This window comes from Pseudophryne corroboree, chromosome 2 (assembly GCF_028390025.1).
Source record: "Pseudophryne corroboree isolate aPseCor3 chromosome 2, aPseCor3.hap2, whole genome shotgun sequence".
NCBI classification, from domain to species: Eukaryota; Metazoa; Chordata; class Amphibia; order Anura; family Myobatrachidae; genus Pseudophryne; species Pseudophryne corroboree.
This window is the reverse complement of record NC_086445.1, coordinates 482,538,024-482,565,488: the sequence shown is the minus strand read 5'-3', so window position 1 is coordinate 482,565,488 and position 27,465 is coordinate 482,538,024. Positions and strand designations below refer to the sequence as shown.

The 27,465-nt window shown below is 46.5% G+C and overlaps 7 non-coding genes across 7 annotated transcripts; all 7 read left to right on the top strand.

Moving 5' to 3' along the window:
• The first annotated feature begins 1,896 nt into the window (after nt 1-1,896).
• Nucleotides 1,897-2,116, top strand: LOC135053007 (small nucleolar RNA U3). The gene has a single exon (XR_010242416.1). It is a non-coding gene; the product is annotated as a small nucleolar RNA U3 (small nucleolar RNA).
• Nucleotides 2,117-9,363: 7,247 nt separating this feature from the next.
• On the top strand, nt 9,364-9,583 carry LOC135052905 (small nucleolar RNA U3). Its single transcript, XR_010242330.1, has one exon. It is a non-coding gene; the product is annotated as a small nucleolar RNA U3 (small nucleolar RNA).
• Nucleotides 9,584-12,597: 3,014 nt separating this feature from the next.
• LOC135053006 (small nucleolar RNA U3) lies at nt 12,598-12,817 on the top strand. The gene has a single exon (XR_010242415.1). It is a non-coding gene; the product is annotated as a small nucleolar RNA U3 (small nucleolar RNA).
• A 3,014-nt stretch (nt 12,818-15,831) lies between these two features.
• LOC135052904 (small nucleolar RNA U3) lies at nt 15,832-16,051 on the top strand. The gene has a single exon (XR_010242329.1). It is a non-coding gene; the product is annotated as a small nucleolar RNA U3 (small nucleolar RNA).
• Nucleotides 16,052-19,065: 3,014 nt separating this feature from the next.
• Nucleotides 19,066-19,285, top strand: LOC135053029 (small nucleolar RNA U3). The gene has a single exon (XR_010242435.1). It is a non-coding gene; the product is annotated as a small nucleolar RNA U3 (small nucleolar RNA).
• A 3,018-nt stretch (nt 19,286-22,303) lies between these two features.
• Nucleotides 22,304-22,523, top strand: LOC135053005 (small nucleolar RNA U3). The gene has a single exon (XR_010242414.1). It is a non-coding gene; the product is annotated as a small nucleolar RNA U3 (small nucleolar RNA).
• A 3,023-nt stretch (nt 22,524-25,546) lies between these two features.
• LOC135052903 (small nucleolar RNA U3) lies at nt 25,547-25,766 on the top strand. The gene has a single exon (XR_010242328.1). It is a non-coding gene; the product is annotated as a small nucleolar RNA U3 (small nucleolar RNA).
• Nucleotides 25,767-27,465: the final 1,699 nt, after the last annotated feature.

Sequence of the window (27,465 nt, the reverse complement as noted above, 5' to 3'; positions counted from 1 at the left end):
TCACTAAAACAGGAAGTTGTACCTCTATTTTCTGGGAGTGGCGAGGCCAGGCTCTGCATCGTCTGATGCAAATTTCCTGGCCCCAGCAGCGCAAACAGCCTGGCCATCCTGAGTACTCGGTTGATGTTTACGCAATTGATCCGATGCTGTCTCTTTGGATGCAGAAGCACCCTGAGGACGCTTCGAGCTGTTGTACGTACTGTAGGGCTCCTGCCTGAAGCATCCAAAGGGCACTGCAGGTGGCACTGCTGCAGCAATACTGACTGCAGGGCAGCACCGATCGCAGACCCCTAGTTATGGCCCTGGTCCAGTGTAAGTGCTGAGTTTCTAGGTCTGATTATAAGTTGTACGGCAAGCAGTAGCAGCCATTAGATCACTTGCGTGAACATCGCCCATCTGAGCAACCAGGTTACTCAGGATGGCCTGGGGTTTCACTCTGCCAAGACCAGGAATTCTGCACTGGAGGACGCAGACCCTGGCCTCGGCAAGCCTACAAAACAGGGGTGGGATAACACCATTTTGGCCACAGCATGTGAATCATGTTGAGGCTTAGGGGGCCCTGCGAGCAATCTCGCAGTCACAGATCACCAAACATCACAGTTGTATGGAAACGGCTGCGTTTGCGTACAACTCTAAATTAGACTCTCTGTTTCACAACCTATTTATGTACATGCTCACAAGACATAGGGATGGACGTTTGAGGTCGATGGCTACCAATCAACAGTCTTTCCAATTCGATCAAAGTACCCTTTTCCACTAAATTGCGAGGATTCGATGGTTGCCAATCCGATGTTCAGGTACTTCTGTGCATTTGCGGACTCCCGGAAAGGGGTGTCCGCAGCTCAGGTAAATGCACGCTTGCACAAAGCTCTGAAAGATTCTACACATGTTCACAGTAAAGCAATTGATGGTTACACCATTGCAATCATTCAATGTGCATGGCTGCGTTTGATGTCATCAGCCCGGCAACCAATTAATGCCAGGCTTCCGATGTCCATACCTGCTGTGGCGTGATGGGAAGCCTTCCGGGGAGCAGAGGACACATTATTTTGGAAGCATTTGTGATGTAAGGTAGAGTAGTTGCAACATTTCAGTACATATTTCGGGGAACCCCCTTTTTTTTAATATGAAAACCATTTAGAGGAAATCCATGCCAAATGAAGGCTAGCAGTGAAACTAACATGGTTCATTTGAATATCTTTATGGTTTTATTACAAATTACACCCAAAAGCAAGCAGGAGGTGGTTTGTATGTCATTTGTCGTGTTTATTCCCCATGTTTACTCATTTTTGTCATAAAAGAAAGATATAAAAGGTAGTATCTTTGTTACATTAATATTATGTAATCTATCGCTCTTATTACTCTTCAAATACCAGCCTACATATGAGGTTCTGTTGCATCGAACATCCCCCCAGCGTAAAATGAACTAACAGTAGAGGAACAGAAACAAAAGCACCCATCCCACAGCAAATATAACATGATCGTTAGTGATCTACCAAGCAGAATTGTCACCATGCCAGAAAAGCACGTGTTTAGACTTTGTTTTTCTCTATAACATATGTTTGGTTTTGTGATCCTGACATTCTGTGTGCATAGTCCGTTATTAGCTGAGGCTGTTGTTGCTGCTTTAAGCTGTGTCTCGGCTGTTTCAGAGGTGCTTCCTGGTTGGCCAGAGTATCTTAAATATGCAGATGAGCAAGTGAGTGCACAATCATAGAAGAATACATTCTGTAAGAAAAGCTGAGTCCATCGTTGGTCCACATTTTAAAGGCAGCATAGTTTCTTACTATCTGATATATTCAAGATATGTTCAACTGTGAGATCATTTTAAAAATCTCCATTATATTAAAAAGACTCTCCTTCCCACAGCAGTAAAAATGCTAGGCTGTTATGGTTAAGACTATACTTTCAGGGATCATTTCTATAGGTTTTAACTTTTGGAAATGTGCTCTAAAGTGTCCAGACCTACCAACCATGAGGAAGAGCAATAGTAATCTTTTCTGAGCGCGAAGTGAGCTCTCAGTGCTGCTTCATTGTAGCTGCTGTTTGCTTTTGATGACCGTTCCTTTTCTTCTATCATGGGAGAAATGGAGGAAGAGATTACAAGCTGAGTGGTTGTTTTTAATGCTTGTTAATGACAGATTTTCTTATGGCTCCATGTGTACTGCTATTGTCATGTGGCATGATGCAATGTGCCCAAAAACATTGATAATGTGCTCATGTCAAAGGATCCCTGCAAGGGACATGGTGACATCACCAAACATTAGGAACAAGCCATCGGAACAAAGGGGCCGATGGTTTCCACTTCTACAGAATCAAATTGAAAAGGACTGTCAATTGGAGGGAACAAAAAAAATATTGATGATTGTGGATCATTGCTTTCTGATGTCCATTCCTGTTGTGTGGCAAATTCAGGCACATTAGTAGTGATTTATCCCTATTACTGAGCTGGCTTTATATCTTCAAAATATTTTCAAGTGAAGCTTATTTGGGGATTGTCACTTCAAACTGGAAGTATTCTTAACACTATATGGCAAGTGCAGTTCTGCATGAATGGCCAGCAGGTGGTGCTCCATGTAACACTGCAGCTCTCTGCTCTGAGCTCCAGCACAAAAAAATAAAAGCAAAACTGTCACGACTCATGGCATTGTCCCCTTCTCTGCACATAGGCACCTGGCACTCCTGTCACGGCAGTGTCCCCCTCTACTGCATCCATACACCCGAGTCTCCTGTCGCGGCAGTGTCTGCCTTGGGCATGAAGGGCCCACCGGGGAACTGCAATGGTAGGGGACCGTATTTTAGGATGTGGACAGTCTCCAGAGGGGGGGGGGGTGGGGGGTGGCGGGGGTGGCCAGCTGCCAAAGAGGCTTGGCTAATCATTTTATAGTAAAAACTGCTTGTTCATGCTTAATAATGTACCAGATTAATAACAGTAATGCAGAAAAAACACCATAGTCCTGTGCACTATAAGGCAACATGTGCGTAATCTATCATTCAAGTGCACAATCTGGAACCTGATCCCTAGAAGAGAAGGTGGGGCCCGCCGAGGGTTTCCCCTGTGCCCCTGCTGGACAGTCCAACCCTCTGTCACGGCATCATGTCCACTGCTCTGTATGCAGGACTTGATTCAAAGATGTACATAAAGCAAATGGTTTATGTACGTCTACGATGGTGGGCGCATGTGTGATCGCACGCAGTGTCCTCTGTGACGCAAGTCTGATGGACAGTCTGCAGACGTGTGGGGTGGGTAGATTTCACTAAAACAGGAAGTTGTACCTCTATTTTCTGGGAGTGGCGAGGCCAGGCTCTGCATCGTCTGATGCAAATTTCCTGGCCCCAGCAGCGCAAACAGCCTGGCCATCCTGAGTACTCGGTTGATGTTTACGCAATTGATCCGATGCTGTCTCTTTGGATGCAGAAGCACCCTGAGGACGCTTCGAGCTGTTGTACGTACTGTAGGGCTCCTGCCTGAAGCATCCAAAGGGCACTGCAGGTGGCACTGCTGCAGCAATACTGACTGCAGGGCAGCACCGATCGCAGACCCCTAGTTATGGCCCTGGTCCAGTGTAAGTGCTGAGTTTCTAGGTCTGATTATAAGTTGTACGGCAAGCAGTAGCAGCCATTAGATCACTTGCGTGAACATCGCCCATCTGAGCAACCAGGTTACTCAGGATGGCCTGGGGTTTCACTCTGCCAAGACCAGGAATTCTGCACTGGAGGACGCAGACCCTGGCCTCGGCAAGCCTACAAAACAGGGGTGGGATAACACCATTTTGGCCACAGCATGTGAATCATGTTGAGGCTTAGGGGGCCCTGCGAGCAATCTCGCAGTCACAGATCACCAAACATCACAGTTGTATGGAAACGGCTGCGTTTGCGTACAACTCTAAATTAGACTCTCTGTTTCACAACCTATTTATGTACATGCTCACAAGACATAGGGATGGACGTTTGAGGTCGATGGCTACCAATCAACAGTCTTTCCAATTCGATCAAAGTACCCTTTTCCACTAAATTGCGAGGATTCGATGGTTGCCAATCTGATGTTCAGGTACTTCTGTGCATTTGCGGACTCCCGGAAAGGGGTGTCCGCAGCTCAGGTAAATGCACGCTTGCACAAAGCTCTGAAAGATTCTACACATGTTCACAGTAAAGCAATTGATGGTTACACCATTGCAATCATTCAATGTGCATGGCTGCGTTTGATGTCATCAGCCCGGCAACCAATTAATGCCAGGCTTCCGATGTCCATACCTGCTGTGGCGTGATGGGAAGCCTTCCGGGGAGCAGAGGACACATTATTTTGGAAGCATTTGTGATGTAAGGTAGAGTAGTTGCAACATTTCAGTACATATTTCGGGGAATCCCCTTTTTTTTAATATGAAAACCATTTAGAGGAAATCCATGCCAAATGAAGGCTAGCAGTGAAACTAACATGGTTCATTTGAATATCTTTATGGTTTTATTACAAATTACACCCAAAAGCAAGCAGGAGGTGGTTTGTATGTCATTTGTCGTGTTTATTCCCCATGTTTACTCATTTTTGTCATAAAAGAAAGATATAAAAGGTAGTATCTTTGTTACATTAATATTATGTAATCTATCGCTCTTATTACTCTTCAAATACCAGCCTACATATGAGGTTCTGTTGCATCGAACATCCCCCCAGCGTAAAATGAACTAACAGTAGAGGAACAGAAACAAAAGCACCCATCCCACAGCAAATATAACATGATCGTTAGTGATCTACCAAGCAGAATTGTCACCATGCCAGAAAAGCACGTGTTTAGACTTTGTTTTTCTCTATAACATATGTTTGGTTTTGTGATCCTGACATTCTGTGTGCATAGTCCGTTATTAGCTGAGGCTGTTGTTGCTGCTTTAAGCTGTGTCTCGGCTGTTTCAGAGGTGCTTCCTGGTTGGCCAGAGTATCTTAAATATGCAGATGAGCAAGTGAGTGCACAATCATAGAAGAATACATTCTGTAAGAAAAGCTGAGTCCATCGTTGGTCCACATTTTAAAGGCAGCATAGTTTCTTACTATCTGATATATTCAAGATATGTTCAACTCAGTGGCGTAAGTTCGTCCTAGACGCCCGGAGGCAATATAAATACAGGTGCCCCCCTATATAGAGGCAAAAATTTTTTTTTATATATATATATATATATATATATATATATATATACACACACACCACACCAATATTGATCCTGCAGGCTATATATATATTTATATATATATATATATCCTGCCATTCTTTGCAAGCATAATGGCGTATGCATGAAGAAATTTCCAAAGGACAGCTCTTGCGGTGAGAGCTATTCTTTGCCATGATACAGTAGAACTTCCCGGTGTATGATCCGGAGTCCTATCTGTGCATGCGTGGGCTGATGCGCCCCACTAGGGGGTGCTGGGAGGGGTCCAATGGGTAATGTGATAGAAGCCCATCTAAAGATGGTGTTGCCCACCGCATCCAAGCCCTGGGGTCTAGGCTTGGTGGATAAGTAGTAAGCCGCCAAACCTCTGAAAACTGCATTTTTGGAGGTTTGGCTGCATTTTTAACCTTGTGCCAATGATACATCCCTGCAGACCAGTGCCAGTTTGGGGTCCACATGGGCCTGGAGCTGAAAGTGAGTCTATTATGTGACCGATACTGCGGGAGGGGAGGCAATCATTTTGCTGGCTGTCGGGATTCCTAGCGGTCAGGATACCGACACCAGAATACCGTCTCACAGGTCTTATTCCCATTCGTGGGTGTCCACAACACCAATAGAGTGGGATGGGAACCACCGAGACCACTGCGTTGCGAGCGCAACAAGCAAGGGCCTTCATTGCGCACGCCCCCTGCCAGAATTCTGACGGACGGGATGCTGCTGTCAGGATGCTGACAGACGGCATCCCGTCTGTCGGTAAAACATATGTATTCCCTGCGGGAGGACAATTAATTATGGGAGGAAGATGGGGAGGGATGGTCGCGGGCGGGCAGAAGGACTTGGCAAATGGGGGGGGCAGATGGAGTAACAGAGGTCTGGAGGACGGGATGAGGCAGAATGGGGGTCATTGTATATATGACAAAAATGCAGATTCATTAAACGGGCATTGAAACGTTGCACTACTTCAATTGGTGTCAGTGTGCAAATCATTGGAGTGCCGCACCACCTCTATTTTGCTAAACTACTTTGCTGTGAGGGCACCCAATGTATTAGTCTATTATGTGGCTGTGCCAGACCCCTACCTCAATCTATATATACAAACATACATACAGTATACTGGCAGTGCACTTATGCAGGGAGAAAGGGAGCATAGATGGATACCTTGTGTAGTGAAAGAAGGCTCTTCTCTCCTCCCCAATTACCAGAGGCAGAGCGCAATAAGAAGTGTAATCCAAGGCAAGCGTGGTACCAGCTCTTAAACACCGCCTCGCACGTGTGTCCATCCATCCCGTCCCCCCCTTCCCCACAGCAGCGGGGCAACGGTAGCAGCAGCTCCTCTCCTACCTCCCACAGCAGGCGCGCACCAGCGTACTCTCCTGGGGTTTGCGCTGTAGTGGCGGCTTACAGGAATGAGTCAGTTCAGTGACGTAACTAGAAATTTTTCTCCCCCAAGCCAAAAAATTATTCGCCCCCCCCCCCTCCATAATTGGCAGTATAGAGTGTGTGGCTTCATTGGGATGGGCATGGCTTACCATAAAGGGGTGTAACATTGCAGGAAAAGACTGCGTTATACCCCAGTTTTCCAACCTGCACGCCCAGGCGGGAAAGAAAATTAATCCTGATTCATGCCCCTTACATTATTTGTAATTTTTCCTCCTTATAGTAATGCCCAGTATACATTATGCCACATACTGCAGTGGCCCTTAGACATTATGCCACACACAATAATGCACATGACACAATATGAACACACCATAATGCCCCCGACACATTATGCCACACACCGTAATGCCCCCGACACATTATGACAGGAATCGTAATGCCCGTTATACATTATGCTACACACTGCAATGCCCCTGATACATTATACCACACACCGTAATGCCTGTGACACATTATGACAGGAATCACAATGCCCGTTATACATTATGCTACACACTGCAATGCCCTTGATACATTATAGCACATACAATGTCTTTGACACAGTATAACACACACCACAATGAGCCTGAGACATTATACCACATATCACAATGCCCGCGATATAGTATACCATACACCGTAATGCCCGACACATTATGACACACACCGCAATGTCCGTGATACATTATGCCACACACCGTAATGCCCATTATACATTAAGTTCTACAGTAAGGCTTCTAATTACTTTTAAATTACCTGCTCGTTGCCAGGGGTTTCATGCTCTTGGTTCCATGCACGGTGCCAGGGGTTTTCATGCTCAGGTTGTCATGCTCGTTGCCAGGGGTTTCATGCACTGGGTGTCATGTTCGTTGCCAGCGGTTTCATGCTCTTGGTTCCATGCACGGTGCCAGGGGTTTTCATGCTCAGGGTGTCATGCTCGTTGCCAGGGGTTTCATGCACTGGGTGTCATGCTCGTTGCCAGCGGTTCCATGCACGGTGCCAGGGGTTTCATGCTCAGGGTGTCATGCTCGTTGCCAGGGGGTTCATGCACTGGGTGTCATGCTCATTGCTAGGGGGTAGTGCGTGTTGCTAGGGCCGTGCTCCCAGTGCCACATATGCCCCCAGTGCCAGATATTCCCCCACAGTGTCAGGTATATGCCTCCAGTGCCAGGTACATGCCCCCAGTGCCAAATATACCCCCCCAGTGCCACATATGCCCCCTCAGTGCCTGCTCCCCCCCGTGCCAAATATTCCACCACAGTGCCACATATGCCCCCTCAGTGCCTACTCCCCCACAGTGCCAAATATTCCACCACAGTGCCACCTATGCCCCCTCAGTGCCAGCTATATGCCCCCAGTGCCAGATATTTCTCCACAGTGCCAGGCATATGCCCCCAATGCCAGATATTCCCCCACAGTGCCAGGTGTATGCCCCCAGTGCCAGATATTCCCCCCACAGTGCCGGGTATATGCCCCCAGTGCCAGATATTCCCCCACAGGGCCAGGTATATGCGCCCAGTGCCAGGTATATGCCCCCAGTGCCAGATATTCCCCCACAGGGCCAGGTATATGCCCCCAGTGCCAGATATTCCCCCACAGGGCCAGGTATATGCGCCCAGTGCCAGGTATATGCCCCCAGTGCCAGATCTTCCCCCATATGCCCCCAGTGCCAGATCTTCCCCCACTGTGCCAGGTATATGCCCCCAGTGCCAAATATACCCCCCTCCCCAGTGCCACATATGCCCCCCGCCCCAGTGCCAGGTCTCCTCCCCCAGTGCCAGGTATATGCCCCCCAGTGCCAGGTCTTCCCCCACAGTGCCAGGTATATGCCCCCAGTGCCAAATATACCCCCCTCCCCAGTGCCACATATGCCCCCCGTCCCAGTGCCAGGTCTTCCCCCCCAGTGCCAGGTATATGCCCCCCAGTGCCAGGTATATGCCCCACAGTGCCAGGTATATGCCCCCCAGTGCCAGGTCTTCCCCCCCAGTGCCAGGTCTTCCCCCACAGTGCCATGTATATGCCCCCCAGTGCCAGGTCTCCCCCCCCCCAGTGCCAGGTATATGCCCCCCAGTGCCAGGTATATGCCCCCCAATGCCAGGTATATGCCCCCCAGTGCCAGGTCTTCCCCCCCCAGTGCCAGGTATATGCCCCACAGTGCCAGGTATATACCCCACAGTGCCAGGTATATACCCCACAGTGCCAGGTATATGCCCCCCAGTGCCAGGTCTTCCCCCCCAGTGCCAGGTATATGCCCCCAAGTGCCATGTATATGCCCCCCAGTGCCAGGTCTCCTCCCCCCCCAGTGCCAGGTATATGCCCCCCAGTACCAGGTATATGCCCCCAGTGCCTGCTCCCACCTTGTGTTGGAGGGACATGGAGCGCATCGCGCGTCTCCTGTGTCCCTCCCTGGCTCTCTCCCCCGGCCGGTCTAATACAGGAAGTGCCGGTTCGTGAGCCAATCAGAGCTCACGAATGGCACTTCCTTAGACCGGCCGGGAGAGAGCCAGGGAGGGACACAGGAGACGCGCGATGCGCTCCATGTCCCTCCAACACAGCAGGGAGGGAGACATCAGATTGACATGCGGGCGCTCGTCCGCATGTCAATCTGTGTAATGTCAGAGGCGCCACTGCGAGGCGCCCTCTGCGGGTCAGGAGCCCGGCGGCAGCCGACTCCGCTGCCTCCCGGACTTCCGCCCCTGGTTCAACTGTGAGATCATTTTAAAAATCTCCATTATATTAAAAAGACTCTCCTTCCCACAGCAGTAAAAATGCTAGGCTGTTATGGTTAAGACTATACTTTCAGGGATCATTTCTATAGTTTTTAACTTTTGGAAATGTGCTCTAAAGTGTCCAGACCTACCAACCATGAGGAAGAGCAATAGTAATCTTTTCTGAGCGCGAAGTGAGCTCTCAGTGCTGCTTCATTGTAGCTGCTGTTTGCTTTTGATGACCGTTCCTTTTCTTCTATCATGGGAGAAATGGAGGAAGAGATTACAAGCTGAGTGGTTGTTTTTAATGCTTGTTAATGACAGATTTTCTTATGGCTCCATGCGTACTGCTATTGTCATGTGGCATGATGCGATGTGCCCAAAAACATTGATAATGTGCTCATGTCAAAGGATCCCTGCAAGGGACATGGTGACATCACCAAACATTAGGAACAAGCCATCGGAACAAAGGGGCCGATGGTTTCCACTTCTACAGAATCAAATTGAAAAGGACTGTCAATTGGAGGGAACAAAAAAAATATTGATGATTGTGGATCATTGCTTTCTGATGTCCATTCCTGTTGTGTGGCAAATTCAGGCACATTAGTAGTGATTTATCCCTATTACTGAGCTGGCTTTATATCTTCAAAATATTTTCAAGTGAAGCTTATTTGGGGATTGTCACTTCAAACTGGAAGTATTCTTAACACTATATGGCAAGTGCAGTTCTGCATGAATGGCCAGCAGGTGGTGCTCCATGTAACACTGCAGCTCTCTGCTCTGAGCTCCAGCACAAAAAAATAAAAGCAAAACTGTCACGACTCATGGCATTGTCCCCTTCTCTGCACATAGGCACCTGGCACTCCTGTCACGGCAGTGTCCCCCTCTACTGCATCCATACACCCGAGTCTCCTGTCGCGGCAGTGTCTGCCTTGGGCATGAAGGGCCCACCGGGGAACTGCAATGGTAGGGGACCGTATTTTAGGATGTGGACAGTCTCCAGAGGGGGGGGTGGCCAGCTGCCACAGAGGCTTGGCTAATCATTTTATAGTAAAAACTGCTTGTTCATGCTTAATAATGTACCAGATTAATAACAGTAATGCAGAAAAAACACCATAGTCCTGTGCACTATAAGGCAACATGTGCGTAATCTATCATTCAAGTGCACAATCTGGAACCTGATCCCTAGAAGAGAAGGTGGGGCCCGCCGAGGGTTTCCCCTGTGCCCCTGCTGGACAGTCCAACCCTCTGTCACGGCATCATGTCCACTGCTCTGTATGCAGGACTTGATTCAAAGATGTACATAAAGCAAATGGTTTATGTACGTCTACGATGGTGGGCGCATGTGTGATCGCACGCAGTGTCCTCTGTGACGCAAGTCTGATGGACAGTCTGCAGACGTGTGGGGTGGGTAGATTTCACTAAAACAGGAAGTTGTACCTCTATTTTCTGGGAGTGGCGAGGCCAGGCTCTGCATCGTCTGATGCAAATTTCCTGGCCCCAGCAGCGCAAACAGCCTGGCCATCCTGAGTACTCGGTTGATGTTTACGCAATTGATCCGATGCTGTCTCTTTGGATGCAGAAGCACCCTGAGGACGCTTCGAGCTGTTGTACGTACTGTAGGGCTCCTGCCTGAAGCATCCAAAGGGCACTCCAGGTGGCACTGCTGCAGCAATACTGACTGCAGGGCAGCACCGATCGCAGACCCCTAGTTATGGCCCTGGTCCAGTGTAAGTGCTGAGTTTCTAGGTCTGATTATAAGTTGTACGGCAAGCAGTAGCAGCCATTAGATCACTTGCGTGAACATCGCCCATCTGAGCAACCAGGTTACTCAGGATGGCCTGGGGTTTCCCTCTGCCAAGACCAGGAATTCTGCACTGGAGGACGCAGACCCTGGCCTCGGCAAGCCTACAAAACAGGGGTGGGATAACACCATTTTGGCCACAGCATGTGAATCATGTTGAGGCTTAGGGGGCCCTGCGAGCAATCTCGCAGTCACAGATCACCAAACATCACAGTTGTATGGAAACGGCTGCGTTTGCGTACAACTCTGAATTAGACTCTCTGTTTCACAACCTATTTATGTACATGCTCACAAGACATAGGGATGGACGTTTGAGGTCGATGGCTACCAATCAACAGTCTTTCCAATTCGATCAAAGTACCCTTTTCCACTAAATTGCGAGGATTCGATGGTTGCCAATCCGATGTTCAGGTACTTCTGTGCATTTGCGGACTCCCGGAAAGGGGTGTCCGCAGCTCAGGTAAATGCACGCTTGCACAAAGCTCTGAAAGATTCTACACATGTTCACAGTAAAGCAATTGATGGTTACACCATTGCAATCATTCAATGTGCATGGCTGCGTTTGATGTCATCAGCCCGGCAACCAATTAATGCCAGGCTTCCGATGTCCATACCTGCTGTGGCGTGATGGGAAGCCTTCCGGGGAGCAGAGGACACATTATTTTGGAAGCATTTGTGATGTAAGGTAGAGTAGTTGCAACATTTCAGTACATATTTCGGGGAACCCCCTTTTTTTAATATGAAAACCATTTAGAGGAAATCCATGCCAAATGAAGGCTAGCAGTGAAACTAACATGGTTCATTTGAATATCTTTATGGTTTTATTACAAATTACACCCAAAAGCAAGCAGGAGGTGGTTTGTATGTCATTTGTCGTGTTTATTCCCCATGTTTACTCATTTTTGTCATAAAAGAAAGATATAAAAGGTAGTATCTTTGTTACATTAATATTATGTAATCTATCGCTCTTATTACTCTTCAAATACCAGCCTACATATGAGGTTCTGTTGCATCGAACATCCCCCCAGCGTAAAATGAACTAACAGTAGAGGAACAGAAACAAAAGCACCCATCCCACAGCAAATATAACATGATCGTTAGTGATCTACCAAGCAGAATTGTCACCATGCCAGAAAAGCACGTGTTTAGACTTTGTTTTTCTCTATAACATATGTTTGGTTTTGTGATCCTGACATTCTGTGTGCATAGTCCGTTATTAGCTGAGGCTGTTGTTGCTGCTTTAAGCTGTGTCTCGGCTGTTTCAGAGGTGCTTCCTGGTTGGCCAGAGTATCTTAAATATGCAGATGAGCAAGTGAGTGCACAATCATAGAAGAATACATTCTGTAAGAAAAGCTGAGTCCATCGTTGGTCCACATTTTAAAGGCAGCATAGTTTCTTACTATCTGATATATTCAAGATATGTTCAACTGTGAGATCATTTTAAAAATCTCCATTATATTAAAAAGACTCTCCTTCCCACAGCAGTAAAAATGCTAGGCTGTTATGGTTAAGACTATACTTTCAGGGATCATTTCTATAGGTTTTAACTTTTGGAAATGTGCTCTAAAGTGTCCAGACCTACCAACCATGAGGAAGAGCAATAGTAATCTTTTCTGAGCGCGAAGTGAGCTCTCAGTGCTGCTTCATTGTAGCTGCTGTTTGCTTTTGATGACCGTTCCTTTTCTTCTATCATGGGAGAAATGGAGGAAGAGATTACAAGCTGAGTGGTTGTTTTTAATGCTTGTTAATGACAGATTTTCTTATGGCTCCATGTGTACTGCTATTGTCATGTGGCATGATGCAATGTGCCCAAAAACATTGATAATGTGCTCATGTCAAAGGATCCCTGCAAGGGACATGGTGACATCACCAAACATTAGGAACAAGCCATCGGAACAAAGGGGCCGATGGTTTCCACTTCTACAGAATCAAATTGAAAAGGACTGTCAATTGGAGGGAACAAAAAAAATATTGATGATTGTGGATCATTGCTTTCTGATGTCCATTCCTGTTGTGTGGCAAATTCAGGCACATTAGTAGTGATTTATCCCTATTACTGAGCTGGCTTTATATCTTCAAAATATTTTCAAGTGAAGCTTATTTGGGGATTGTCACTTCAAACTGGAAGTATTCTTAACACTATATGGCAAGTGCAGTTCTGCATGAATGGCCAGCAGGTGGTGCTCCATGTAACACTGCAGCTCTCTGCTCTGAGCTCCAGCACAAAAAAATAAAAGCAAAACTGTCACGACTCATGGCATTGTCCCCTTCTCTGCACATAGGCACCTGGCACTCCTGTCACGGCAGTGTCCCCCTCTACTGCATCCATACACCCGAGTCTCCTGTCGCGGCAGTGTCTGCCTTGGGCATGAAGGGCCCACCGGGGAACTGCAATGGTAGGGGACCGTATTTTAGGATGTGGACAGTCTCCAGAGGGGGGGGTGGCCAGCTGCCACAGAGGCTTGGCTAATCATTTTATAGTAAAAACTGCTTGTTCATGCTTAATAATGTACCAGATTAATAACAGTAATGCAGAAAAAACACCATAGTCCTGTGCACTATAAGGCAACATGTGCGTAATCTATCATTCAAGTGCACAATCTGGAACCTGATCCCTAGAAGAGAAGGTGGGGCCCGCCGAGGGTTTCCCCTGTGCCCCTGCTGGACAGTCCAACCCTCTGTCACGGCATCATGTCCACTGCTCTGTATGCAGGACTTGATTCAAAGATGTACATAAAGCAAATGGTTTATGTACGTCTACGATGGTGGGCGCATGTGTGATCGCACGCAGTGTCCTCTGTGACGCAAGTCTGATGGACAGTCTGCAGACGTGTGGGGTGGGTAGATTTCACTAAAACAGGAAGTTGTACCTCTATTTTCTGGGAGTGGCGAGGCCAGGCTCTGCATCGTCTGATGCAAATTTCCTGGCCCCAGCAGCGCAAACAGCCTGGCCATCCTGAGTACTCGGTTGATGTTTACGCAATTGATCCGATGCTGTCTCTTTGGATGCAGAAGCACCCTGAGGACGCTTCGAGCTGTTGTACGTACTGTAGGGCTCCTGCCTGAAGCATCCAAAGGGCACTCCAGGTGGCACTGCTGCAGCAATACTGACTGCAGGGCAGCACCGATCGCAGACCCCTAGTTATGGCCCTGGTCCAGTGTAAGTGCTGAGTTTCTAGGTCTGATTATAAGTTGTACGGCAAGCAGTAGCAGCCATTAGATCACTTGCGTGAACATCGCCCATCTGAGCAACCAGGTTACTCAGGATGGCCTGGGGTTTCCCTCTGCCAAGACCAGGAATTCTGCACTGGAGGACGCAGACCCTGGCCTCGGCAAGCCTACAAAACAGGGGTGGGATAACACCATTTTGGCCACAGCATGTGAATCATGTTGAGGCTTAGGGGGCCCTGCGAGCAATCTCGCAGTCACAGATCACCAAACATCACAGTTGTATGGAAACGGCTGCGTTTGCGTACAACTCTGAATTAGACTCTCTGTTTCACAACCTATTTATGTACATGCTCACAAGACATAGGGATGGACGTTTGAGGTCGATGGCTACCAATCAACAGTCTTTCCAATTCGATCAAAGTACCCTTTTCCACTAAATTGCGAGGATTCGATGGTTGCCAATCCGATGTTCAGGTACTTCTGTGCATTTGCGGACTCCCGGAAAGGGGTGTCCGCAGCTCAGGTAAATGCACGCTTGCACAAAGCTCTGAAAGATTCTACACATGTTCACAGTAAAGCAATTGATGGTTACACCATTGCAATCATTCAATGTGCATGGCTGCGTTTGATGTCATCAGCCCGGCAACCAATTAATGCCAGGCTTCCGATGTCCATACCTGCTGTGGCGTGATGGGAAGCCTTCCGGGGAGCAGAGGACACATTATTTTGGAAGCATTTGTGATGTAAGGTAGAGTAGTTGCAACATTTCAGTACATATTTCGGGGAACCCCCTTTTTTTAATATGAAAACCATTTAGAGGAAATCCATGCCAAATGAAGGCTAGCAGTGAAACTAACATGGTTCATTTGAATATCTTTATGGTTTTATTACAAATTACACCCAAAAGCAAGCAGGAGGTGGTTTGTATGTCATTTGTCGTGTTTATTCCCCATGTTTACTCATTTTTGTCATAAAAGAAAGATATAAAAGGTAGTATCTTTGTTACATTAATATTATGTAATCTATCGCTCTTATTACTCTTCAAATACCAGCCTACATATGAGGTTCTGTTGCATCGAACATCCCCCCAGCGTAAAATGAACTAACAGTAGAGGAACAGAAACAAAAGCACCCATCCCACAGCAAATATAACATGATCGTTAGTGATCTACCAAGCAGAATTGTCACCATGCCAGAAAAGCACGTGTTTAGACTTTGTTTTTCTCTATAACATATGTTTGGTTTTGTGATCCTGACATTCTGTGTGCATAGTCCGTTATTAGCTGAGGCTGTTGTTGCTGCTTTAAGCTGTGTCTCGGCTGTTTCAGAGGTGCTTCCTGGTTGGCCAGAGTATCTTAAATATGCAGATGAGCAAGTGAGTGCACAATCATAGAAGAATACATTCTGTAAGAAAAGCTGAGTCCATCGTTGGTCCACATTTTAAAGGCAGCATAGTTTCTTACTATCTGATATATTCAAGATATGTTCAACTGTGAGATCATTTTAAAAATCTCCATTATATTAAAAAGACTCTCCTTCCCACAGCAGTAAAAATGCTAGGCTGTTATGGTTAAGACTATACTTTCAGGGATCATTTCTATAGTTTTTAACTTTTGGAAATGTGCTCTAAAGTGTCCAGACCTACCAACCATGAGGAAGAGCAATAGTAATCTTTTCTGAGCGCGAAGTGAGCTCTCAGTGCTGCTTCATTGTAGCTGCTGTTTGCTTTTGATGACCGTTCCTTTTCTTCTATCATGGGAGAAATGGAGGAAGAGATTACAAGCTGAGTGGTTGTTTTTAATGCTTGTTAATGACAGATTTTCTTATGGCTCCATGTGTACTGCTATTGTCATGTGGCATGATGCAATGTGCCCAAAAACATTGATAATGTGCTCATGTCAAAGGATCCCTGCAAGGGACATGGTGACATCACCAAACATTAGGAACAAGCCATCGGAACAAAGGGGCCGATGGTTTACACTTCTACAGAATCAAATTGAAAAGGACTGTCAATTGGAGGGAACAAAAAAAATATTGATGATTGTGGATCATTGCTTTCTGATGTCCATTCCTGTTGTGTGGCAAATTCAGGCACATTAGTAGTGATTTATCCCTATTACTGAGCTGGCTTTATATCTTCAAAATATTTTCAAGTGAAGCTTATTTGGGGATTGTCACTTCAAACTGGAAGTATTCTTAACACTATATGGCAAGTGCAGTTCTGCATGAATGGCCAGCAGGTGGTGCTCCATGTAACACTGCAGCTCTCTGCTCTGAGCTCCAGCACAAAAAAATAAAAGCAAAACTGTCACGACTCATGGCATTGTCCCCTTCTCTGCACATAGGCACCTGGCACTCCTGTCACGGCAGTGTCCCCCTCTACTGCATCCATACACCCGAGTCTCCTGTCGCGGCAGTGTCTGCCTTGGGCATGAAGGGCCCACCGGGGAACTGCAATGGTAGGGGACCGTATTTTAGGATGTGGACAGTCTCCAGAGGGGGGGGTGGCCAGCTGCCACAGAGGCTTGGCTAATCATTTTATAGTAAAAACTGCTTGTTCATGCTTAATAATGTACCAGATTAATAACAGTAATGCAGAAAAAACACCATAGTCCTGTGCACTATAAGGCAACATGTGCGTAATCTATCATTCAAGTGCACAATCTGGAACCTGATCCCTAGAAGAGAAGGTGGGGCCCGCCGAGGGTTTCCCCTGTGCCCCTGCTGGACAGTCCAACCCTCTGTCACGGCATCATGTCCACTGCTCTGTATGCAGGACTTGATTCAAAGATGTACATAAAGCAAATGGTTTATGTACGTCTACGATGGTGGGCGCATGTGTGATCGCACGCAGTGTCCTCTGTGACGCAAGTCTGATGGACAGTCTGCAGACGTGTGGGGTGGGTAGATTTCACTAAAACAGGAAGTTGTACCTCTATTTTCTGGGAGTGGCGAGGCCAGGCTCTGCATCGTCTGATGCAAATTTCCTGGCCCCAGCAGCGCAAACAGCCTGGCCATCCTGAGTACTCGGTTGATGTTTACGCAATTGATCCGATGCTGTCTCTTTGGATGCAGAAGCACCCTGAGGACGCTTCGAGCTGTTGTACGTACTGTAGGGCTCCTGCCTGAAGCATCCAAAGGGCACTGCAGGTGGCACTGCTGCAGCAATACTGACTGCAGGGCAGCACCGATCGCAGACCCCTAGTTATGGCCCTGGTCCAGTGTAAGTGCTGAGTTTCTAGGTCTGATTATAAGTTGTACGGCAAGCAGTAGCAGCCATTAGATCACTTGCGTGAACATCGCCCATCTGAGCAACCAGGTTACTCAGGATGGCCTGGGGTTTCCCTCTGCCAAGACCAGGAATTCTGCACTGGAGGACGCAGACCCTGGCCTCGGCAAGCCTACAAAACAGGGGTGGGATAACACCATTTTGGCCACAGCATGTGAATCATGTTGAGGCTTAGGGGGCCCTGCGAGCAATCTCGCAGTCACAGATCACCAAACATCACAGTTGTATGGAAACGGCTGCGTTTGCGTACAACTCTGAATTAGACTCTCTGTTTCACAACCTATTTATGTACATGCTCACAAGACATAGGGATGGACGTTTGAGGTCGATGGCTACCAATCAACAGTCTTTCCAATTCGATCAAAGTACCCTTTTCCACTAAATTGCGAGGATTCGATGGTTGCCAATCCGATGTTCAGGTACTTCTGTGCATTTGCGGACTCCCGGAAAGGGGTGTCCGCAGCTCAGGTAAATGCACGCTTGCACAAAGCTCTGAAAGATTCTACACATGTTCACAGTAAAGCAATTGATGGTTACACCATTGCAATCATTCAATGTGCATGGCTGCGTTTGATGTCATCAGCCCGGCAACCAATTAATGCCAGGCTTCCGATGTCCATACCTGCTGTGGCGTGATGGGAAGCCTTCCGGGGAGCAGAGGACACATTATTTTGGAAGCATTTGTGATGTAAGGTAGAGTAGTTGCAACATTTCAGTACATATTTCGGGGAACCCCCTTTTTTTAATATGAAAACCATTTAGAGGAAATCCATGCCAAATGAAGGCTAGCAGTGAAACTAACATGGTTCATTTGAATATCTTTATGGTTTTATTACAAATTACACCCAAAAGCAAGCAGGAGGTGGTTTGTATGTCATTTGTCGTGTTTATTCCCCATGTTTACTCATTTTTGTCATAAAAGAAAGATATAAAAGGTAGTATCTTTGTTACATTAATATTATGTAATCTATCGCTCTTATTACTCTTCAAATACCAGCCTACATATGAGGTTCTGTTGCATCGAACATCCCCCCAGCGTAAAATGAACTAACAGTAGAGGAACAGAAACAAAAGCACCCATCCCACAGCAAATATAACATGATCGTTAGTGATCTACCAAGCAGAATTGTCACCATGCCAGAAAAGCACGTGTTTAGACTTTGTTTTTCTCTATAACATATGTTTGGTTTTGTGATCCTGACATTCTGTGTGCATAGTCCGTTATTAGCTGAGGCTGTTGTTGCTGCTTTAAGCTGTGTCTCGGCTGTTTCAGAGGTGCTTCCTGGTTGGCCAGAGTATCTTAAATATGCAGATGAGCAAGTGAGTGCACAATCATAGAAGAATACATTCTGTAAGAAAAGCTGAGTCCATCGTTGGTCCACATTTTAAAGGCAGCATAGTTTCTTACTATCTGATATATTCAAGATATGTTCAACTGTGAGATCATTTTAAAAATCTCCATTATATTAAAAAGACTCTCCTTCCCACAGCAGTAAAAATGCTAGGCTGTTATGGTTAAGACTATACTTTCAGGGATCATTTCTATAGGTTTTAACTTTTGGAAATGTGCTCTAAAGTGTCCAGACCTACCAGCCATGAGGAAGAGCAATAGTAATCTTTTCTGAGCGCGAAGTGAGCTCTCAGTGCTGCTTCATTGTAGCTGCTGTTTGCTTTTGATGACCGTTCCTTTTCTTCTATCATGGGAGAAATGGAGGAAGAGATTACAAGCTGAGTGGTTGTTTTTAATGCTTGTTAATGACAGATTTTCTTATGGCTCCATGTGTACTGCTATTGTCATGTGGCATGATGTAATGTGCCCAAAAACATTGATAATGTGCTCATGTCAAAGGATCCCTGCAAGGGACATGGTGACATCACCAAACATTAGGAACAAGCCATCGGAACAAAGGGGCCGATGGTTTACACTTCTACAGAATCAAATTGAAAAGGACTGTCAATTGGAGGGAACAAAAAAAATATTGATGATTGTGGATCATTGCTTTCTGATGTCCATTCCTGTTGTGTGGCAAATTCAGGCACATTAGTAGTGATTTATCCCTATTACTGAGCTGGCTTTATATCTTCAAAATATTTTCAAGTGAAGCTTATTTGGGGATTGTCACTTCAAACTGGAAGTATTCTTAACACTATATGGCAAGTGCAGTTCTGCATGAATGGCCAGCAGGTGGTGCTCCATGTAACACTGCAGCTCTCTGCTCTGAGCTCCAGCACAAAAAAATAAAAGCAAAACTGTCACGACTCATGGCATTGTCCCCTTCTCTGCACATAGGCACCTGGCACTCCTGTCACGGCAGTGTCCCCCTCTACTGCATCCATACACCCGAGTCTCCTGTCGCGGCAGTGTCTGCCTTGGGCATGAAGGGCCCACCGGGGAACTGCAATGGTAGGGGACCGTATTTTAGGATGTGGACAGTCTCCAGAGGGGGGGGGGGTGGCCAGCTGCCACAGAGGCTTGGCTAATCATTTTATAGTAAAAACTGCTTGTTCATGCTTAATAATGTACCAGATTAATAACAGTAATGCAGAAAAAACACCATAGTCCTGTGCACTATAAGGCAACATGTGCGTAATCTATCATTCAAGTGCACAATCTGGAACCTGATCCCTAGAAGAGAAGGTGGGGCCCGCCGAGGGTTTCCCCTGTGCCCCTGCTGGACAGTCCAACCCTCTGTCACGGCATCATGTCCACTGCTCTGTATGCAGGACTTGATTCAAAGATGTACATAAAGCAAATGGTTTATGTACGTCTACGATGGTGGGCGCATGTGTGATCGCACGCAGTGTCCTCTGTGACGCAAGTCTGATGGACAGTCTGCAGACGTGTGGGGTGGGTAGATTTCACTAAAACAGGAAGTTGTACCTCTATTTTCTGGGAGTGGCGAGGCCAGGCTCTGCATCGTCTGATGCAAATTTCCTGGCCCCAGCAGCGCAAACAGCCTGGCCATCCTGAGTACTCGGTTGATGTTTACGCAATTGATCCGATGCTGTCTCTTTGGATGCAGAAGCACCCTGAGGACGCTTCGAGCTGTTGTACGTACTGTAGGGCTCCTGCCTGAAGCATCCAAAGGGCACTCCAGGTGGCACTGCTGCAGCAATACTGACTGCAGGGCAGCACCGATCGCAGACCCCTAGTTATGGCCCTGGTCCAGTGTAAGTGCTGAGTTTCTAGGTCTGATTATAAGTTGTACGGCAAGCAGTAGCAGCCATTAGATCACTTGCGTGAACATCGCCCATCTGAGCAACCAGGTTACTCAGGATGGCCTGGGGTTTCCCTCTGCCAAGACCAGGAATTCTGCACTGGAGGACGCAGACCCTGGCCTCGGCAAGCCTACAAAACAGGGGTGGGATAACACCATTTTGGCCACAGCATGTGAATCATGTTGAGGCTTAGGGGGCCCTGCGAGCAATCTCGCAGTCACAGATCACCAAACATCACAGTTGTATGGAAACGGCTGCGTTTGCGTACAACTCTGAATTAGACTCTCTGTTTCACAACCTATTTATGTACATGCTCACAAGACATAGGGATGGACGTTTGAGGTCGATGGCTACCAATCAACAGTCTTTCCAATTCGATCAAAGTACCCTTTTCCACTAAATTGCGAGGATTCGATGGTTGCCAATCCGATGTTCAGGTACTTCTGTGCATTTGCGGACTCCCGGAAAGGGGTGTCCGCAGCTCAGGTAAATGCACGCTTGCACAAAGCTCTGAAAGATTCTACACATGTTCACAGTAAAGCAATTGATGGTTACACCATTGCAATCATTCAATGTGCATGGCTGCGTTTGATGTCATCAGCCCGGCAACCAATTAATGCCAGGCTTCCGATGTCCATACCTGCTGTGGCGTGATGGGAAGCCTTCCGGGGAGCAGAGGACACATTATTTTGGAAGCATTTGTGATGTAAGGTAGAGTAGTTGCAACATTTCAGTACATATTTCGGGGAACCCCCTTTTTTTTAATATGAAAACCATTTAGAGGAAATCCATGCCAAATGAAGGCTAGCAGTGAAACTAACATGGTTCATTTGAATATCTTTATGGTTTTATTACAAATTACACCCAAAAGCAAGCAGGAGGTGGTTTGTATGTCATTTGTCGTGTTTATTCCCCATGTTTACTCATTTTTGTCATAAAAGAAAGATATAAAAGGTAGTATCTTTGTTACATTAATATTATGTAATCTATCGCTCTTATTACTCTTCAAATACCAGCCTACATATGAGGTTCTGTTGCATCGAACATCCCCCCAGCGTAAAATGAACTAACAGTAGAGGAACAGAAACAAAAGCACCCATCCCACAGCAAATATAACATGATCGTTAGTGATCTACCAAGCAGAATTGTCACCATGCCAGAAAAGCACGTGTTTAGACTTTGTTTTTCTCTATAACATATGTTTGGTTTTGTGATCCTGACATTCTGTGTGCATAGTCCGTTATTAGCTGAGGCTGTTGTTGCTGCTTTAAGCTGTGTCTCGGCTGTTTCAGAGGTGCTTCCTGGTTGGCCAGAGTATCTTAAATATGCAGATGAGCAAGTGAGTGCACAATCATAGAAGAATACATTCTGTAAGAAAAGCTGAATCCATCGTTGGTCCACATTTTAAAGGCAGCATAGTTTCTTACTATCTGATATATTCAAGATATGTTCAACTGTGAGATCATTTTAAAAATCTCCATTATATTAAAAAGACTCTCCTTCCCACAGCAGTAAAAATGCTAGGCTGTTATGGTTAAGACTATACTTTCAGGGATCATTTCTATAGGTTTTAACTTTTGGAAATGTGCTCTAAAGTGTCCAGACCTACCAACCATGAGGAAGAGCAATAGTAATCTTTTCTGAGCGCGAAGTGAGCTCTCAGTGCTGCTTCATTGTAGCTGCTGTTTGCTTTTGATGACCGTTCCTTTTCTTCTATCATGGGAGAAATGGAGGAAGAGATTACAAGCTGAGTGGTTGTTTTTAATGCTTGTTAATGACAGATTTTCTTATGGCTCCATGCGTACTGCTATTGTCATGTGGCATGATGCGATGTGCCCAAAAACATTGATAATGTGCTCATGTCAAAGGATCCCTGCAAGGGACATGGTGACATCACCAAACATTAGGAACAAGCCATCGGAACAAAGGGGCCGATGGTTTCCACTTCTACAGAATCAAATTGAAAAGGACTGTCAATTGGAGGGAACAAAAAAAATATTGATGATTGTGGATCATTGCTTTCTGATGTCCATTCCTGTTGTGTGGCAAATTCAGGCACATTAGTAGTGATTTATCCCTATTACTGAGCTGGCTTTATATCTTCAAAATATTTTCAAGTGAAGCTTATTTGGGGATTGTCACTTCAAACTGGAAGTATTCTTAACACTATATGGCAAGTGCAGTTCTGCATGAATGGCCAGCAGGTGGTGCTCCATGTAACACTGCAGCTCTCTGCTCTGAGCTCCAGCACAAAAAAATAAAAGCAAAACTGTCACGACTCATGGCATTGTCCCCTTCTCTGCACATAGGCACCTGGCACTCCTGTCACGGCAGTGTCCCCCTCTACTGCATCCATACACCCGAGTCTCCTGTCGCGGCAGTGTCTGCCTTGGGCATGAAGGGCCCACCGGGGAACTGCAATGGTAGGGGACCGTATTTTAGGATGTGGACAGTCTCCAGAGGGGGGGGGGGGGGGGTGGCCAGCTGCCACAGAGGCTTGGCTAATCATTTTATAGTAAAAACTGCTTGTTCATGCTTAATAATGTACCAGATTAATAACAGTAATGCAGAAAAAACACCATAGTCCTGTGCACTATAAGGCAACATGTGCGTAATCTATCATTCAAGTGCACAATCTGGAACCTGATCCCTAGAAGAGAAGGTGGGGCCCGCCGAGGGTTTCCCCTGTGCCCCTGCTGGACAGTCCAACCCTCTGTCACGGCATCATGTCCACTGCTCTGTATGCAGGACTTGATTCAAAGATGTACATAAAGCAAATGGTTTATGTACGTCTACGATGGTGGGCGCATGTGTGATCGCACGCAGTGTCCTCTGTGATGCAAGTCTGATGGACAGTCTGCAGACGTGTGGGGTGGGTAGATTTCACTAAAACAGGAAGTTGTACCTCTATTTTCTGGGAGTGGCGAGGCCAGGCTCTGCATCGTCTGATGCAAATTTCCTGGCCCCAGCAGCGCAAACAGCCTGGCCATCCTGAGTACTCGGTTGATGTTTACGCAATTGATCCGATGCTGTCTCTTTGGATGCAGAAGCACCCTGAGGACGCTTCGAGCTGTTGTACGTACTGTAGGGCTCCTGCCTGAAGCATCCAAAGGGCACTCCAGGTGGCACTGCTGCAGCAATACTGACTGCAGGGCAGCACCGATCGCAGACCCCTAGTTATGGCCCTGGTCCAGTGTAAGTGCTGAGTTTCTAGGTCTGATTATAAGTTGTACGGCAAGCAGTAGCAACCATTAGATCACTTGCGTGAACATCGCCCATCTGAGCAACCAGGTTACTCAGGATGGCCTGGGGTTTCCCTCTGCCAAGACCAGGAATTCTGCACTGGAGGACGCAGACCCTGGCCTCGGCAAGCCTACAAAACAGCGGTGGGATAACACCATTTTGGCCACAGCATGTGAATCATGTTGAGGCTTAGGGGGCCCTGCGAGCAATCTCGCAGTCACAGATCACCAAACATCACAGTTGTATGGAAACGGCTGCGTTTGCGTACAACTCTGAATTAGACTCTCTGTTTCACAACCTATTTATGTACATGCTCACAAGACATAGGGATGGACGTTTGAGGTCGATGGCTACCAATCAACAGTCTTTCCAATTCGATCAAAGTACCCTTTTCCACTAAATTGCGAGGATTCGATGGTTGCCAATCCGATGTTCAGGTACTTCTGTGCATTTGCGGACACCCGGAAAGGGGTGTCCGCAGCTCAGGTAAATGCACGCTTGCACAAAGCTCTGAAAGATTCTACACATGTTCACAGTAAAGCAATTGATGGTTACACCATTGCAATCATTCAATGTGCATGGCTGCGTTTGATGTCATCAGCCCGGCAACCAATTAATGCCAGGCTTCCGATGTCCATACCTGCTGTGGCGTGATGGGAAGCCTTCCGGGGAGCAGAGGACACATTATTTTGGAAGCATTTGTGATGTAAGGTAGAGTAGTTGCAACATTTCAGTACATATTTCGGGGAACCCCCTTTTTTTTAATATGAAAACCATTTAGAGGAAATCCATGCCAAATGAAGGCTAGCAGTGAAACTAACATGGTTCATTTGAATATCTTTATGGTTTTATTACAAATTACACCCAAAAGCAAGCAGGAGGTGGTTTGTATGTCATTTGTCGTGTTTATTCCCCATGTTTACTCATTTTTGTCATAAAAGAAAGATATAAAAGGTAGTATCTTTGTTACATTAATATTATGTAATCTATCGCTCTTATTACTCTTCAAATACCAGCCTACATATGAGGTTCTGTTGCATCGAACATCCCCCCAGCGTAAAATGAACTAACAGTAGAGGAACAGAAACAAAAGCACCCATCCCACAGCAAATATAACATGATCGTTAGTGATCTACCAAGCAGAATTGTCACCATGCCAGAAAAGCACGTGTTTAGACTTTGTTTTTCTCTATAACATATGTTTGGTTTTGTGATCCTGACATTCTGTGTGCATAGTCCGTTATTAGCTGAGGCTGTTGTTGCTGCTTTAAGCTGTGTCTCGGCTGTTTCAGAGGTGCTTCCTGGTTGGCCAGAGTATCTTAAATATGCAGATGAGCAAGTGAGTGCACAATCATAGAAGAATACATTCTGTAAGAAAAGCTGAGTCCATCGTTGGTCCACATTTTAAAGGCAGCATAGTTTCTTACTATCTGATATATTCAAGATATGTTCAACTGTGAGATCATTTTAAAAATCTCCATTATATTAAAAAGACTCTCCTTCCCACAGCAGTAAAAATGCTAGGCTGTTATGGTTAAGACTATACTTTCAGGGATCATTTCTATAGTTTTTAACTTTTGGAAATGTGCTCTAAAGTGTCCAGACCTACCAACCATGAGGAAGAGCAATAGTAATCTTTTCTGAGCGCGAAGTGAGCTCTCAGTGCTGCTTCATTGTAGCTGCTGTTTGCTTTTGATGACCGTTCCTTTTCTTCTATCATGGGAGAAATGGAGGAAGAGATTACAAGCTGAGTGGTTGTTTTTAATGCTTGTTAATGACAGATTTTCTTATGGCTCCATGTGTACTGCTATTGTCATGTGGCATGATGCGATGTGCCCAAAAACATTGATAATGTGCTCATGTCAAAGGATCCCTGCAAGGGACATGGTGACATCACCAAACATTAGGAACAAGCCATCGGAACAAAGGGGCCGATGGTTTCCACTTCTACAGAATCAAATTGAAAAGGACTGTCAATTGGAGGGAACAAAAAAAATATTGATGATTGTGGATCATTGCTTTCTGATGTCCATTCCTGTTGTGTGGCAAATTCAGGCACATTAGTAGTGATTTATCCCTATTACTGAGCTGGCTTTATATCTTCAAAATATTTTCAAGTGAAGCTTATTTGGGGATTGTCACTTCAAACTGGAAGTATTCTTAACACTATATGGCAAGTGCAGTTCTGCATGAATGGCCAGCAGGTGGTGCTCCATGTAACACTGCAGCTCTCTGCTCTGAGCTCCAGCACAAAAAAATAAAAGCAAAACTGTCACGACTCATGGCATTGTCCCCTTCTCTGCACATAGGCACCTGGCACTCCTGTCACGGCAGTGTCCCCCTCTACTGCATCCATACACCCGAGTCTCCTGTCGCGGCAGTGTCTGCCTTGGGCATGAAGGGCCCACCGGGGAACTGCAATGGTAGGGGACCGTATTTTAGGATGTGGACAGTCTCCAGAGGGGGGGGGGGGGTGGCCAGCTGCCACAGAGGCTTGGCTAATCATTTTATAGTAAAAACTGCTTGTTCATGCTTAATAATGTACCAGATTAATAACAGTAATGCAGAAAAAACACCATAGTCCTGTGCACTATAAGGCAACATGTGCGTAATCTATCATTCAAGTGCACAATCTGGAACCTGATCCCTAGAAGAGAAGGTGGGGCCCGCCGAGGGTTTCCCCTGTGCCCCTGCTGGACAGTCCAACCCTCTGTCACGGCATCATGTCCACTGCTCTGTATGCAGGACTTGATTCAAAGATGTACATAAAGCAAATGGTTTATGTACGTCTACGATGGTGGGCGCATGTGTGATCGCACGCAGTGTCCTCTGTGACGCAAGTCTGATGGACAGTCTGCAGACGTGTGGGGTGGGTAGATTTCACTAAAACAGGAAGTTGTACCTCTATTTTCTGGGAGTGGCGAGGCCAGGCTCTGCATCGTCTGATGCAAATTTCCTGGCCCCAGCAGCGCAAACAGCCTGGCCATCCTGAGTACTCGGTTGATGTTTACGCAATTGATCCGATGCTGTCTCTTTGGATGCAGAAGCACCCTGAGGACGCTTCGAGCTGTTGTACGTACTGTAGGGCTCCTGCCTGAAGCATCCAAAGGGCACTCCAGGTGGCACTGCTGCAGCAATACTGACTGCAGGGCAGCACCGATCGCAGACCCCTAGTTATGGCCCTGGTCCAGTGTAAGTGCTGAGTTTCTAGGTCTGATTATAAGTTGTACGGCAAGCAGTAGCAACCATTAGATCACTTGCGTGAACATCGCCCATCTGAGCAACCAGGTTACTCAGGATGGCCTGGGGTTTCCCTCTGCCAAGACCAGGAATTCTGCACTGGAGGACGCAGACCCTGGCCTCGGCAAGCCTACAAAACAGCGGTGGGATAACACCATTTTGGCCACAGCATGTGAATCATGTTGAGGCTTAGGGGGCCCTGCGAGCAATCTCGC